Raw genomic sequence first — 13728 nt, 5'->3', positions numbered from 1 at the left:
GTTACAACCCCCAAGTCACCCCCTTATGAGGGGTTGAAATTCAGTTGAATTTCGAAAGGTAGAGTATTTGACCAATGACTTATCCTGGAAGTTGCAGTATTATATCTACAACAGTCTCCAATTTATTGACGGGTTCCCATACATATGACTCACTCTTTATAAACATTATGAACATAAATTAGCATTAATTTATATTGATTCAATGTGTTCAGTTTATCTTTGTTGATTCAATGTTGTTTTGTTTATTTTTGTTCCAATTTAAAATTGGCTCTCCTGAGTTGAAAAATATAATACATTCAGTGGAAAATTGTTCAATTCTACTACTTATAATAAATAAAAAAAATGTTATAAGTTGTAGGAGTCTATATTTATTTATTGAATACAAAACATCTCTTTCATCATAGAAAATATGTTAGAATATAATACTAGATCACTTTCTCTGTTTAGATTATTCAATGGTTATTAAAACAATTAGAATTAATTAGGTAAACCAGAGAGCATTATTTAACTTTCAATTTGTAACTTCTTGATTGTGATATAAGTAATTTGAATAATTACAAGGGTGCAATAATTTTATTTCACTCTTCATAATCTGTTAAGTATTTTTTACCATATTCTAAATAAATCGAAACACTACTGTTGATTTTTCTTTTTTCTTATGAATGTTGTTTTTCATTGATACTATTGAATTAAAACTGAAATGTATTTATTCCACAGTGTAAAGGAAAATAATTTCCAATATCAACTGAGAATGACGAAGATAATCACTTCATTTTATTAGTTGGTAAAGTCCAATTATTATTCTTATAATAATATAGTCCATTGTAAAGGCTTTGGCAAAATTAAAATTGTGCCAGCAAAGGTAAACAGTATTCTGGACGAAAAATAAAAAAAAATATTATCATTTATCATAGTTTGTTATGTGCAGGGGTACATTGCTGTTCAATCCAAAGTAGTCAATGTTAAAAGTTAATGACATTATAATTGATTAACCTAATTTTTTTATTGATTGAAAGATAAATATTTGAATTCTTGAAAAGCACCAAAAAATAAGGTATCAATGAAAGTGATCTGAAAAAGCAAGCGGCATTTTTTACTTCAAGCAAATAGTCTACCACTATTACTTCAACAAAACCAGGTAATCGATCATTAGACGATTTTACTCTTGAGTTTGACGTTTGATGAACAATCAACCATCATCTATAAAAATAGATCATTATTTTATAATAATTATTACATGGTATTAAATCAGCTAACAATACACACCTTAATGTATATGGCAGGCCTACAGTAAATTAAAAGCTGGTAAGTTAAAAGGATGAAATGTCAACACATTTAATAATTCATGTAATATAAATATTGTAAAGAACTTGAAAAATGTTTTTTTATTCAACATTAATAGTGCACATACAATTATTAGATTGCAATGTAATTTTCTTACCTCAGAGTTAACGCCAATTTTTCAGAAGCTGAGATTGAATTATTCCTCCTCCTCGACGGCTCTAAATCATCTTTAACATTCTCAAGTAGCAATTCAAACAGATCTTTATCTACCCTTAAATACTCTTTGAACTTGCTGTTATTGTCTGTTAAATGCCTCATGATCAAATTTTGAAATACTCCTTCCCTATTACGTTCTTTGTACATTGGATGCATCGCCTCCTTTTTTTTTTTTTGGTTCTTCATTTTCGCTGTTCTCATCATCACTACTTTCAAGTAAAGTAATTAAAATTAACTCTTCTTCATACTGATTTTCTAATGCGGCAATATTTTAAAGTTATAGTCGCACATTTTAGCATAGCCTTATATTTTTCGTTCGGTTGAATAAGTTTGAACAAAATGTTTAAGCAAAAGAAAAAATAGGTGGCAGCAACATAGCAAAAAGTAATATAGTATAAAAACTTTGTTCATTGATGTTTGAAAAAACAAATTGTAATATCAGCTGTTTCTAGCACGATTTAAAATTTGGAAAAAGAACTAGTTCTTTGAGTGTTACTGTTTCTGCCCGCTTGGAGCGCTTGAATCGATTCTGCTTCTGCCCGTTACGAAAACACGGCTTAAGGGGGGACCTCTGCAATATTCCCCAACTTGATCTGCATCTCCAAGTGCACAATTTTTGCCACATTGTTATGACGCAACATATACTCTCTTGGGGCTAGCACTGAGCAGCCGGATACAATATTATTATTATATTATTTATATTATTATTAAGATGACAAATCTTGTAAACTACCTATAATAGAGTTGATGTATCTTTCTAGTCACAACCTGACTTCAATTATTCGAAAGACTGTTACTTGAATACCACAAGTCCAAATTGCTGTAAGTCCAGTTAGTAACTGTTAAAATATTGAACAATAACTCCAGATAAAATTGTAGTCACTTAAGAAGTTTTTTTGTACTATTAAGTATTTCGAGATTATGAAAAAATATACCAATGAATCAATCAACTTCCTAAATAATGAGTTATATCTATACAAATAATAAACTAATACTCTGTAAGCTTATTAACCAAGTGTTGTGGGTTCAATCAATTGATTTCGCCCGTTTTATCATTTTTATCAAGAATAAGTGTAAAGTATCATATACTGTACATTGTATCATTTTCACTTTATTAATACTAATAAAAATCTATTCATTCATCGTTTCTGATGCTTTTGAGTATTTATTTATATATCTCTATTCCAATTTCTCATGATTTGTATGATATAAATCTTGTAAGAATGTGGCCTATTTGGAATTCATGACATTGCATACTATATAATCTTAGGGGTAGAGGAATTTCACTGAACAAGGATAGGAACTACTATAGTGATGTCCACGTTTTAATGGCAGTGTATTATTAGCAATTGTATTGCTATCCTTGTCTATCATTCAACAAAGCGGACAGTGGTGCTATCTCTTTCTCGCTTTGCTCAGTTGCCAGATCGGCTTTTAACAATGTAGAATTGATAATTAATTAACAAAATATTTAATCTTAATTATGAAAATTCATTGAGAAATTATTGAAAAATACAATTTCTCGCTCAATAATATATAATAGATTATTTTAAACTAGAATGAACAGTTAATATCACATCAATAAACCTGTATCAACTACCGTCTATTAAGGCATTGACAAGACAGAGGATCGGCAACCTTTTTCTCGTATCTTTCTTACTATAGGAGAAATTTGTAGGAGGAAAAGCAAAGATGTCAGGTTTAATGTAGCCTCAATCTGACTATAGTGAGTAGTGAGGTTTACTTCAAACTGTAATCTGTAAATTGTAATGTTTGAATGGAAGGTGTTGGTTGGTGTTATCACAGATCGTTTACTAACTAAACATATATGTTTACTTAGTCTATTTTGTTATGTACAGTATAGGGAATGCTGAGAATTTTAAGTGAAACTCACAACACATCTCGCTCAAGAATAGTAAATAGTATTCTAGTATATAATATATATATTACTATTCTTGGATCTCGCCAACCGATTGATGTAGTACGAGTTGCCTAGCGTTTATTTTACAGGGGCAGTACTAACACACACACACACACACACACACACACACACACACACACACACACACACACACACACACAACACACACACTTAGAATGTGAACTTAAATTCATTTTTTGTGATATAGACTTTACTTTCTCCACTAATCTATTCCATTGTTATTACATTAAGTGCTCTATTTCTATTACATTGCTATTTTCCAACCTTATCAGTGATTAATAACATTCCTTGTAACCATGTCATAATTTCATCAGATAATTTTGACCCTCACGGCAACATCAATCAATATTAGATCATTCGATTTTTAATATCATAAATAACTGATCTTATCTCAATTCGCATAAATTATGCTGTCCAGTTCATTAATTGAACAATAAATAATAGGCTAGCTGTTCAATGAATTATTAGTGTCAAGTGTAATGATAATGAAACTGTTGAGAACACATTTTAGTTCTTTTCAACAGAAATATTCTTTTCCAAGTTTTTCTCTTCTACTTTTTTTGAATAATTTTATTAAATGACCTTTAGGCCTACTACTAGATACACACTTGATTCTTAGTAAGGAAAGTTATAAGTTTTCCTCAAATGTTAATTGACCGAGCGACGTGAGGTATAAGATTCAAGTCGACGGTTTGGCATTTCTCTTAATTTTTAAATGTTTGAATGTTTATATGTTTGAATGTTTATATGTTTACATGTTTATATGTTTGTATGTTTATATGCTTACATGTTTATATGTTCATATGTTTATATGTTTATTTATTTATATGTTGCGCATTTACGGTGAAACGCGGTAATAGATTTTCATGAAATTTGACAGGTATGTTCCTTTTTAAATTGCGCGTCGACGTATATACAAGGTTTTTTGAAATTTTGCATTTCAAGGATAATATAAAAGGAAAAAGGAGCCTCCTTCATACGTCAATATTAGAGTAAAAATCAGACTATAGAATTATTCATCATAAATCAGCTGACGAGTTGACTACAAATTGCATGCTAAGACGCATGCAATTCAATATCTCAATCTAACTTGGTAAAAAAATTAACAGCTGTGTAGACTATAAATTACATGCCTCATTGCATGCAATTTTTATGCACTATTGAATAGGATGCAAAGAACTTATAACTGCTCTTCTGGGCGCCTTATAGTGTGGTCCACGTTATAATGGCAGTGGATAAAGATAGAAGAATAGCGATGCCGATTCTCTGCATTAATTAATTATATTTCTACACCGTCAAAAACATAATTGACATCGTTGTGGACCAAGAAAAGGATAGTACAACCGACTTTGTCGAATGATAGACAAGGATAGCAAAACCAAAGTTGATCAAATACTGTCATTATAACGTGGACCTCACTATAGATGTCTTCTGGTTTTCTCGCGCTAAATTCCGGAAAGCGTTATATGATAATTAAATCTTGTGTAAGCATGATCTGATCAAATACATAGTTAGTGTATCAGTGTGATTGTGCTTATGGTTTGGGACGTCGTTATAACTGCGCGAGGTCTACTGTTCACAGAACTACTAGTAATTTGTTTATGATATTAATGTATTCTTATGGCTTTTATCGGCAGAGAGATCCTCTTGGATGTTCTACCTTGTCGTATTGCCCAATGTCATTTCCTATCAACACTCGAAGTTAATAGGTTATGCATGATTTTATGATGGTTGAATTCCTGTTCAATTATGCATAAATTTGGCACTAATTTACGGTATTCTGCAATACTTTACATATTCCTGAATGAATCTTAGTACGAATAATAGCTTATTGACTAAAAAAAAATCACCGTCAATACCATTCATTCTACTAGGCAATAAATTACTGCAAGGAAATGGAAAAATAGTAAACATCGTTACTATTATTTTTAACATCGTTGAATTATAATAATCACAAAGCCATTCATCAAAACGTCGGAAATACGTTGAATTTATTGTATCGTTGCATTGAGTATTGTCCACACATTTTTAATCACAAAAGACCCTTGAACTTGATTCTACAACATGGATGATTGGAGAAACTTTCATCACTTCTTTTCACTTCATCAAGGACGGATATTATCACGTTAACACTTGATGCTCAGCTGAATCTAGTCCACCTAATTTCGCGATAGCGTTTCATCATTTCACAACACGCTGGTTGAATGACCCAAACTCTTTTCAGCAAAGCCGTCACAAAGTCTTTCAAAGCATCAATTCAAACCTGAATAGCTTCCTAAACTTTATTGTGAAATCTAGCTAATCATGAACCTAATTACCATCATAAAATATCCATAGGTATACTCTATGAATAAAATAGAATGCATATCAATATTAGACAAAGGTGTAAAATGTTCTCAACAATAGTAATTGAAACCGCGACCTTACCCGTGCCGTTTATTTTGACGCTGAAAACGTTAGAGAATATATCTGTTTATTTGAATGAATAGTATACTCTGAAGAGATAATACAAAACGCCGCTTGCTTTTTAAAGCTTTATTCAAGTCTGAAACTGAGGTTTCCCCATTAATCTGTGTGGAAGATAAGCTATCAACATAATAAAACACTTGCAGTAATCACTGTTATTAAAATACTTTATTGCACTCCTTAGCCGAAAGTTCTCAAAGTATAGTGTTGTTGTAGCTAAACTGACGTCACACTTAATTAATTGAAGACGTTCACCTAAATACATTATTAATATTTATCAAAAATAGCATCCCACTTGGTAACTAGAGAAGTGCTCATCTTTTTTGAGGGTTCAGTTTGTAATTTCGTTACCTACCATGCGGTTGCATTATTACCTATCATTATTTCCAAATCAGAATATTCTGCTTCTACTGATGATAATAGAAATAAAATGTAATGTTTTATACATAAAATCATATCAAATCATTTATTGTTAAAAAACATTGGAAATGTTACAACAACGTCAAGATATTAACTAAAAATATTAACACAAAAACATATAACACGCCAATCATAATTCAACTGCGAAAAACTCATCCACCGTATACAGACATTTCCCGATTAACAAGTCTCTCAAATACGTCCTGTAAGATGCGATATCCATCACTCTCACGGTCTCACTTTACTTTACTTTTCTTGTTCGTCACAATTATTGAACTGCAACGATCCCGCAGTATATGACACGTCAAACGCCTACTCAGGTAGGCAGTTTAATTTATCAATTTATTCTTAACAGTAGCGAATATAGAATTTTTTTTGTGGAATGGGGGTCAAGGTTAATGTAAGGTCAAGTGATTTTAAGTAAACACCCCATGATAATTAATATCAGTTTTGCTGCTGATATTCAGAGGTTAATTTGCGCTGAACGCCCTTTTTACTTTACCGGCAGGCCGTCAAAAATACCTTTACCCTCAAAAATTCAGATTACTGTACTTTTTTCTATAATTACTGTACTGATTTTTCTTTATATTCATTATTTCGGGGGGGGGGGCGTGCCCCCTGACCCTCCTTATATATGCCCCTGATTCTTAAATTGTGCTCCTCGGTAATTTGAAACCCGATATCCACGGCAATCCAGTTCGCAAGCAATAATCATGTGTATTAAAAAATCTTGAATTAGTATTTATTGAAATAGTATCAATTTTTATGTTGAATTCTGATGTACTGCCACTTTGGAACTCGGTTGTAATTATTCATATAATAAGCAGTCTCTCATTTTTTTTAATTTCCTGTTCAGATCAATTAAATTCTCTCTTCAGATCAATTTAATTTTCCCTCCAAGTTCAATTTTCCTGTATCAAGAATGAAAGTAATGTAAGTCATTGTATATTAAAAACACATTGTGTTGTTTCAGATCACATCTTCTATCAGGAAAGTCTAACCCCCCTTATTTATTGTTTGCCTCAATGTTAGTTGTTGAATACGATGGAGAAAATAAAAAAGAATGAAAAAATGTCACCACCAGGATCAACGATCCATCTATTATGGCACGAGCTTTCTGGTACAATAGATTCTCCGTAGAAGAAAATCAATGTCAAGCATCTCAAGGTTATTCTTCGGTTTTAATCGGCCTTTAAATAGATGCAAACAGAACAATAGTCAAATGGGTACACAAGCAGTAGAAGAAAGATTTATGTAATAGGCTGACTATAATCATTTGATTGACACGATTTCAGACGTTGTGGACACGAATTTTGTGTAATAGAAATCACAAGGACATTTGTCTCTTGTAAGAACATGTTGTATTACAAACAAGAAACAACTCTACTGTTTTTTCGTAGGATACTAGAATATCCAACGAAGATACTAGAACACAGAAGACTTTTTGAAAACGATTCCCACAGGCTTGGCTAGAGATCTATTGAGATCTAAATACTATTTGTTTTATCAATAAATGAATGTTATCAAGACATTTTGTATTACCTAATTACTGGAGTTTTTCTTAATTGTATAATCACGGAGGAAAAAACGCGGTATTCTTAATTTTTCTGTAGTATAAGCATCCGTCACCAGGGGTGCCCAGCCCCCCCAAGGCCAATGGCGCATGCCCCCCCCCAATTCAAGTGTAATGCCCCCCCCCCAATCCATGTGTAATGACCCCCCCCCCAAGGACCCCAACTCCCAACTCTTTAGTTTTTAACATTAGTCAGTGTATGACAATAAAATTCACATCTTAAGGTGCTTACAGATATACGCGCCGCGAACATGAGCAATTCACTTTTAATCAGCTGATGCCAAGCTTTTTATATCTGTATTTTACCGTTTCTGTAAAAATACAGATATAATCAGCTGATTAAAAGTGAATTGCTCATGTTCGCGGCGCGTATATCTGTACGCACCTCTACATTCTAATCTTCCAAAGGACATTATTTACCTTTGGTCTTGTGAGGAATTCTTTGTTTTCGTAATATTGTAAAAATATATACCATCGTTTCTTATCTCTTTAAAATAGAAATAAAGTATCTTTTTGATATTATTTTTGAGACTAGCAGTGCACCCGTTCTTGTTCGGGAGGACTAGAAAGAACTTCATTACATCAGGAAAAACTACATGACACATATTTTAATAGGATATTAAAAGATAAGTAAGGGAGGCTTTGCTTTTTAAATGTTAAGGTTACTTATAAAAAGTTGAATAATAATATCATTGATAATTCTTTATTGCAAAAGAATATTGCATAGCAATCTTGGTAAACACAAATTTGGAACGATTTTATTCATACAATATATAATGTCGGCAAGTTTAGGTATTCTAAATCCTATACTATTAAACGAGCAATTTCTGTTTAGATGTTTTGATGTTTAAGTTTTTAGATGTTTATATGTTTGTATTTCACCGGATCTCGAAAACGGCTCTAACGATTCTCACGAAATTCAGAACATAGTAGGTTTATAATATGAAAATTCGATTACCCTAGGTCTCATCCCTGGGGAAACTCGCTGAAGGACATTAAAAGAATTTATTCATCCTTGGAAAAACAGCTGATAATTTCGGCGTCTGTTGATGATGGAAGTGAGTGAGCGAGTGCATGTGTGTGGGACTGAGACAAAATTATGACTCAGCTGTTGAACTTTTGTACATAATTCAATCAGGTACTTAGTGACAGTTGTACAGAAGCCGGTTAAATTTTAATCCTGATTAATTCCAGTAGAACCAACTAGATAAGCTATCTTTTTGAGATGGTCTTCTGTGATTTGGTTCACGTGACATGAATCAGGATTAAAATTTAACATGCTTTTGTGAGAGAAATTTTTGCATTCCTCTGCGAATTAATCTCAATCCACTGTGATTAGATAGAACCTTTCTGTATGAACTATGAATATTTATTATAATTTCTTCTTTCGTAATAATTTTTATATGCTTTTGTAGGTACTCTAGAGCGGAGCTCGGTGCCCCGATATTTATCATGAATTGGAATAGGTTGTCACTGATGTTGTGTTGTTGGTAGTATTTACTTTTTAACATTACAGGAGTAAATAACACAAAAATGTATCTTTAAATGGTTTGGTTTTTGGAATAAAGATATCATCTGAACAAGTACATTTTGTAAATTCTATCTATTAATACCAAATATCGGGGCACCGAGCTTTGCTCGTTATTTATTCATTGATGAACAGATTTATTTCATTGATAATCATTTCTTTAAAATGATTGGGGAAGTACTAACAGGCACAGCCCAAAACTGTTACTTACCCGAATTTTGATTTATTCACTACGAAAAATATATTTCGTCTGTGATTTATTCACAGACGAAATCATCATCTGTTTTTCCATGGATGAATTATCCTTTTCATGTCCTTCAGGGAGTTTTCTCAGGGATGAGACCTAGTGCAATCGAATTTTGATATCATAAACCTACTATATTCCGAATTTCGTGAAAATCGTTAGAGCCGTTTCCGAGATCCGTTGAACATAAATAACCAGATAGCCAGATATAGAAATAGAAAAATATAAACAGATATACATAAATTGCTCGCTATTATAATAGGATAACAACTTATAGTCCAGTCAAATGGTCGTTTTTCAGGAAACAGCCCCGAAATATTTTTTTCCGATGGTTCTATATATATTTTGGGCGCTGAATTCTAATCTGAAATTTGCTGACACACCAGAAGGCGACTTCACCCCAAAATTTTGGATTTTTTAAGTTTTCCATTTAATCTCGAGAACCTTGAATTTTTCGAGAAAAAGCATTCTCTATATAATATTAAAGATAATAAATTTCCAATGAATTGAGTGGTCGCGCAGGACTACTTTTTGGATACGCAACTTTGAATGTGCGAGAAATTTGTGATATTTTCCCCATTCTCACAGTCTCGCATATGCAACGTTGCGTATCTTGTGGAACACTTCAGATACAAAATCCAAAAAGTGGTCGAGGTTGTGATGAATTTTCTCCTCTTTTCACTCCCATGAAATATACTTCTGTTTTCAATACCGTTCAAAAGTTACAGCCAATTGAATGATGATCTTTATTTTCTCATTTTTCTTGCGATTTTACTGTTATTAAAGAGTCTCTAAAATGAGTACAATGCATGATAGAAACTTGCGATTGGTCTTAAATGAGAGAAAATTTTATGCTCTATAAGCTGAGTTGCCCTAATTTTAGCCCTCAATTGATCTTGTATTACTGTTTATATCAAAAACTGTCGAGACTGTGAAAATGAGAAAAATATAGCATATTTCTTGCAACAGCAAGGAAACTCAAACACAGGACCATTAAAATTAAAATGAAGCAAAGGAAATCAGAATAATAGTGGATGATGAAGTTATAATTTATTTTGTCAAAGATTTACCTTCAAACTCATAGGCTTAAAATTACTAAAATTCCTGCATACAAAATATTATCAATTGTGCTTATGCTTTATATTGAGTTACACTTAGCAAAATATAACATTGTAAAGGTGGGAAAAATTAACTACATTAGGATATCTCTATTTAATACCTTGATTTTCTAATCATAATTCAAAATTTTGACATAAAATATACAAAAAATCTTGCCCCCCCTCCAAAAATGTTGATGGCGCAAATTGCGCCATGCCCCCCCCTTGTGGGCACCCCTGTCCGTCACAAAGCAACATTAGGGGCAAAGCACCATAAGGGGCAAACCACCATAAGGGGCAAACCAACATAAGGGGCTAAGCAACGTAAGGGGCATCATAAAGGACAAAGCACCAAAATGGGCTTGTACGAAGAAGCATAGTATCAAGAAAAAGAAGTAGTACTCTATCTATCAGAAACAATCTGATCACTCTTGTATTAATGTAGCTTTTGTTCAGAATAAGATGTTATTAAAAGAAAAAGATGCAATCCTTGCGATCAATTCAAGATAGATAAATAACTGAAGTATTTTGATATCGCTACTTGAATGATTAATTATTACAGAAATTTACTAGTACCCTTATTATATTGTTTTATATAAACACGACTAGTTTTGAGCACTTACGCCATTTTCAAGTGTCAAAAATTTATCTAATCGAAATGGCAAGAGAATAGAATAGAATGAATTCATCTAGTTGTATTTATATAGAAAATATAAAAAGGGTACTAGTCATGTTCTATAATAATATGAATAATTGAAGATTTCAAAAAGATAGAAAAGATCCATTATCTGTAATTGAGATGTTTTCCATTTCAGAAGATGGATGAAATGGTTATGGAGATTGATGATCCATAATATTGGTCTAATAATTATACTAAATATTAACTAAATAATTATACTTTTTCGCTCTTTTTTTGAGAATAATACCCAAATGTGTCCTAGGATTGTGTTAGGCCCGCCGCAAAGTAGACCCACACTAATCCAACCCACGCCGTGGGATGTTTTGTAAACCATTGCTAGGCTTCTCCAGACATCTGTGTAATTCATGCAATGAATAATCCACTTGTCAGCTGATTGATTATGAATAATTCCATAGCAATGGTTTACTTAACATCCTACGGCGTGGCGTGGATTCGTGTGGGTCACTTTGCGGGTGACGAGAGGAATTATGAGAAATGAATAGACCCACAGTTTTAGGTGGAATGCGAACCACTAGGTTGTACTAAAACTGACCACGAGCGAGCATCTTATTCCAAGCACATGTCAAATTGTGTGACATAATTACTATTACGTAACTTTTTAATTAGTTAGTTTTTAATTGATGTAATCTCAAATTTCATTAATAATTTTAATCTAATAATAATATTGAAACAAAATAGTAGTCTGTTTAAACCGACTTGACATAACCACAACAATGAAAATGATGTAATTTCGACGAATATTAATATTACCTAATAATTTGTGGGAAGCAAAATTAGTCTACTTTTGTGTAATGTTTACACTGACATGGTGATAATATGAACACTTAATCCCAAATTTTTGGATAACTGATAGGGAGAAGATGAACCGTCAGCATCGGTAATCGAGTTTGAAGCGAAGCGTGCTAAAAGCGCTGATAACAGACCAAGAGTTGACGTAGTGAGAGGGTGGGGCGGAGGTGGAACCGCGTAAAAGTGGCCGCTAAAAGATGTCTCGACCAGTCTCTCTCACGCCGTCACTTCCGCACGGCAAATCACTCCGCAATCTCATTATTTTCATTTCGACTCCAGCGTCTCTATTATGTCTTTGACAGTGAACGTTCATAAATCTAAGCGTTTTCCGGTATCAGTTTATTCCCATCAGTAATCTTAGGATACATTTCACTTGAGAACTTTTTAGAAAATTGAAAAAAACGTTTTTTTCGGGTGATCGGGTTTTTAGGTTAGGTGTACAGTGAACGTGTGTGAAATACTGGTTACCGGCGGGAGCTCCTCCAGTGGACCTCAGAAGGATGGTGTCCATGATTTCGATCACCGATCCTCAATCAAGTGAGTGTTTCTTTTTTATTTAATTCAAGACTGCTTCAATAATAGGAAGTTTAGTTCTAGTTGAAGTAACGAGATAGTTAATGAAGAATTAATCATTGGAGAGACTTGAAATGTTGTAAAAAGTCCACTCTATTTTAATAAAAATTATTATTTTACAGGAGCATGCTTTCGTGTGTGCTCACACATCATCAGCTGTAAGTTACAATACTGTTGGGGAGTAGAAAATTTCCAACCTAACAAAAAGAAAAGCTTTTCTTTAAAAACAACATCCTAGTTTCACTTACAAAAGGAAAATCTTTTTTTTTTTTGTTAGGTTGGGATCTTTCTACTTCCCAACAGTACTGTAACTTACAGCTGATGATGTGTGAGCACACACGAAAGCATGCTCCTGTAAAATATTAGTTTTTATTGAAATAAAGTGGATTTTTTACAACATTTCAAGTCTCTTCAATTATGGAAAAGTTCCACAACATCAATATTCATGCTAAAGAATTAATCAAGTTAATATAATAATTGTTGATAGTTTGGAACGTTAGAATTGAGAAGTTAGTCTCTGTTTGTTTTAATTGTAATAATGAACTGTTTCTAATCAATTGTATCTGCATGAAACATTCAAATTTTTAATTCTAAATATTAATATAACACTAAAGGCGTCTCATGCTTTAGGCTTACATACTTTATCAATTGTTTTTCATTTGAAAAGCCTTTTTTATTTTGATACTTCTCACGAAATGATTGGAACTCCACTCTCACAGTAGAGGAGACTCTTGTTCACCAAAATTTCTCTGAAAGTGACTGCACTGAATTCAGCTATAGACCTAATACTTGATCTTTGGGAATTTGAATTTTAAATTTGAGTGAAAAAAGGTAGCTATAGAGAGATCCACTTTATACTGTTTATACTTTGTCCTGAGAAGAAGGCCGAAAAGGAG

Source organism: Nilaparvata lugens, chromosome 8 (assembly GCF_014356525.2).
Source record: "Nilaparvata lugens isolate BPH chromosome 8, ASM1435652v1, whole genome shotgun sequence".
NCBI lineage: Eukaryota > Metazoa > Arthropoda > Insecta > Hemiptera > Delphacidae > Nilaparvata > Nilaparvata lugens.
This window is presented reverse-complemented; position numbering follows the sequence as displayed.